The 4,422-nt window shown below is 38.7% G+C and overlaps 1 protein-coding gene across 1 annotated transcript in view; it reads right to left on the reverse strand.

Moving 5' to 3' along the window:
- The window catches only part of LOC106876630 (growth hormone secretagogue receptor type 1), a 34,582-nt gene that overhangs the window by 17,813 nt on the left and 12,347 nt on the right, over positions 1-4,422 (reverse strand). The window lies entirely within an intron of this gene.

Raw genomic sequence — 4,422 nt, forward strand, 5'->3', positions numbered from 1 at the left:
AGAGAGAGAGAGAGAGAGAGAGAGAGATAGGGCAGGGAATCATCAATTAGTAATAAAATTAATAATTAACAATTTTGCCGAGTAGCTCAGTATGAAAAAACCTTTATCGGTAAAACCATTTATAATCATAAATATACAGGGATTAGCAGTAGCCTGCTTCTCCAACATACTGAGAATTCAGAAATAGCAGTCAAAGAACTACTGATTCCAAACTACAAATTTTTCTCTAACGGATGGCGATATCTATGGCACACACAGAACAAAAAACAGAAGAGAAGAGTAAAAACAAACCTTCAGCCTCAATATTCGAATAAATTTGCCAATGTCTAAATAACTCACGTTAATTTTGACCATGCGACATCAAGACCACGTGAGGCAGACACTAAGAAATTTATCGGCCAGTGATATGTATGAATGTATGTATGTATATGTTTGTATGTATGCATGTATGTATGTGTGTATGTGTGTACCGATGTATGTATGTATGTATGTATGTATGTGTGTGTGCGTGTGTGTATGTGTGGCCTTGACTAACTTAAAATATATTTCATGATGTTTCGTAATACATTCATTCTTTCACTCTCCCTCTCACCAGTCGTGTGAAGAGTTATTGTTTGCAGAAGTATATCCGGCTGTAGGTTTATCCTGAATTTATTGGCGTTAATCATCCAGGAAACGCTTGAAGGTTGAGTTGCATGTGTTCGTGTGTGTATATATATATATATATATATATAGAGAGAGAGAGAGAGAGAGAGAGAGAGAGAGAGAAAAACAGACGACAGACAAAAAGGCAGACGACAGATAGACAGACAGACAGATAGATAGATAGATAGATAGATAGATAGATAGATAGATAGATAGATAGATAAATTGAATATTAATTCAATTCAAAATCAAGTGGCCTAGCATATTAAAAAATCTGAAAATTCAGAAAAAATTGTATTACACGTGTATAAGGGATGACCACTTGGTGGACATCCAATATGCTAGAAAGACGTCATCAACGACCCAACCATAAAGAAAATATATACATATATATATATATAGGCACGGGAGTGGCTGTGTGGTAAGTAGCTTGCTTTCCAACCACATGGCTATGGGTTCAGTCCCACTGCGTGGCACCGTGAGCAAGTGTCTTCTACTACTATAGCCTCGGGCGGACCAAAGCCTTGTGAGTAGATTTGGTAGACGGAAACTGAAAGAAGCCCGTCGTATATATGTATATATATGTATATATGTATGCGTGTGTCTGTGTTTGTGCCCCCAACATCACTTGACAAGCGATGCTGGTGTGTTTACGTCCCCGTAACTTAGCGGTTCGGCAAAAGAGACCGATAGAATAAGTACTAGGCTTCCAAAGAATAAGTCCTGGGGTCGATTTGCTCGACTAAAGGCAGTGCTCCAGCATGGCCGCAGTCAAATGACAGAAACAAGTAAAAGAGTAAAGAGTATATATGTGTGCGTGCGCGTGCATGCAGGTGTGTGTGTGTGGGCATGTTTGAATGTATGTATGTAATATCTATGATTCTATGAGGGATCCGGAGTTTAGTCCGACGAATATTGATTTTCAAAAATTTGGCACAAGACCAGCAATGTCGGGGGGGACCCCAGTACTGAACTGGTACTAATTTGGTCGGCTCCGAAAAGATGGCTTCGTCGAAATTAGAACTGAGAACGTAAAGACGGATGAAATGCCACTAAGCATTGTGTTCGGCGCGCTAACAATTCGACCTGCTCGCTGCTTTTGTCTGACACACGAAATTCTAGCGTCAGAGTGCAAGAAAATACATAGAATCACACGTGGGGCTGGTGAATCAAGCTGGATACGGTTCAGTGTGGAACGATTACGTCATCGGTGTAATAATATTCTGTGACCCCCATTAACAAGTGACCCTCCTGGAATTACATGTAATATTCATCAGAACAGTTGCAACCAATTGTAATTCCTATTAAACACCGTATTGGAGAAGGAAGTTTATCGATTTGACTAGATCGAGTTAGTTCAGATACATATACAGTGAGAAAATAACTGTGAATAATTACATATTCCGTCTAGACGAAGACACATGCACACATATACATACACGAATACACAGCCAGAGGCACATGTCTATCTTTCACTGCTTCCTTTTACTTGTTTCAGAATATGTCCATGCTGGGGCACCGGCTCGAAACTTTTTAGTCGAATGAATCGAACCCAGTATTTATTTTATTGTTAAATCTGGTACTTATTCAATCGGTCACTTTTCTCGAAATACTAAGTTACGTGGACGCAAATATACCAACACCAGTTGTCAAGCGGAGATGTTGCGGGGACAAGCACAGACACAAAGGCACACGCACACACTGTCCTATATACCAATAAATATGATGAATGATCATGCAGAGAATAATCAAAATGCCCATTGATGAACCTCGGTATTAGTACAAATCTTGTATATAGATGTAACGTTCACACAATGGGAGGGCCGTATGTTTACATTGGGCAGACGGATGATTCATTTAAGAATCATGATCGCAACCATGTCGCCAGCTTAAAGACAGTCAACAAGAGACATTCAACATGTTTGGCCGATTACGTGTGGCGACTGAAGGAACATAAAATAAATATAACTTGGTCCACAGTAAGGCACGCTATAAGGATAAGCAGCAACAGCAACAACAACAACCATTGCAACAACTTTATTATCACCACTACTATTATCAACACTCCGCTACTGCCTCTATGTAACTTTAGGAATCCTCAAGAAATAACAACCAAAGCCCTCTCAAATTACACCCTAAAATCTTTAAAAAATTGAAGAAGCGCAGACCTGGTTGTGTGGTTAAAAAGCTTGCTTTGCTACCAAGTAGCTCCAGGTTCAGTCCCACTGCGCTGCATCTTAGACAAGTGTCTTCTACAATAATCTTAGACCAAACAATATCTTGTGAGTGATTTTGCTTGACGGAAACTGTGTGGAATCTCGTTGCAAATGTCTGTGTGTATGTATGGATGGATGGATGGACGGACGGGTGGATTGGTATCTCGTTCTATTCGGGGCTTTTTCCGCCACCATCTCTCTGCTAGCTACGAAACATATGTAGCCTGAATGTTACCTGCACCACTCCCACTACTTGGATTCATATATATCAATTATAGTGTGGAAAATAAGTTAAATATGCGCATTTAGCCTACAAAGGTGGATTGGACTCGGATCTGTGGAGACCCAGAAGATTGATGAGTCTGGTAGAAAAACGTGAGGCATGTTGATTCATTGAGCGTGTGGCAAAAATTGGTACCAACTTTCTGGTCTTAACGTTTCCCCCCCAAAATGCAGCTGGTCCAACAAAAGCCTTCACCATAGAAAACAAATCATCTTTGTGCTACAACCCATCACAATATTGGTTGCTGGGCCGTCAAACGCCGAGGTCAACAAGAGAATCCATTACGAAAACATTTTATTCTTATTTTTTAGGAAAACATCGAAAAAAATTATTCTCCGCTCACGTTAAGAAGTTAAACTGTATTAGTTACACAATATGTATATACATACATATACATCCACACATACACAGACACACGCACACGCACACACGAAGGAGAGGAGAAGAGAACGGACTGAGATAAAAAGAAAAACAAAATCATAAAGGAATGTATCTTTCATTATTTTCTGTTGTTATTGTAATGTAATTTAATTTTTATAAATTCTAGTCATGAAAACTCTTTATTCCTTGCCGACAAATGCCATGTTGTTTTCCAGCCCTCGAACTTCTGGTCGGAGGTCATTTTGCAATGACCTGCCGAGGGTGTGTCTTCCATGGATTTCAGCGCGGATGTCTCTTCTGTACGTGATTAGAATTGAACGTCATTTCCCTGTACTCTACGCACGGTTACTTCACCAATCGTCCTCCTTCCCACGGTTGTCGCTCGCTTTAAAATGCTGTAATTCCAAGACTTTTGCATTTCTCTCTCTCTCTCTTTCTCTCTCTCTATCTTTCTCTCTCTCTCTCTCTCTTTATCTCTCTCTCCCTCCCTTTAAATATATATATATATATATTTATATATACATATACACACACACATGCACATACATATATACACACACAAATATATATATATGGCATACATGCATACATATTCACTTATATATATGTATATATATATGTATATATATATATATATATATATATATATATATAAATGGAAACCATATGTATGCGTATATGATGTATATATACTCATATTTATCTATGTATATATACATATAGGCGTATACAATATATGTGTGTGTGTTTATGTATGTATTATATGTATATATGTATGTATATGCTTATATGCATGTATATATTGCTTTGTCTCACTTTCGACCTCCCGACCTCCCTCACTCACTCTCTCTCTCTATCTCTCTCTCTCTCTTTCTCTCTCTCTCTTTCTCTCTCTCT

Source organism: Octopus bimaculoides, chromosome 14 (assembly GCF_001194135.2).
Source record: "Octopus bimaculoides isolate UCB-OBI-ISO-001 chromosome 14, ASM119413v2, whole genome shotgun sequence".
Taxonomy (NCBI): domain Eukaryota; kingdom Metazoa; phylum Mollusca; class Cephalopoda; order Octopoda; family Octopodidae; genus Octopus; species Octopus bimaculoides.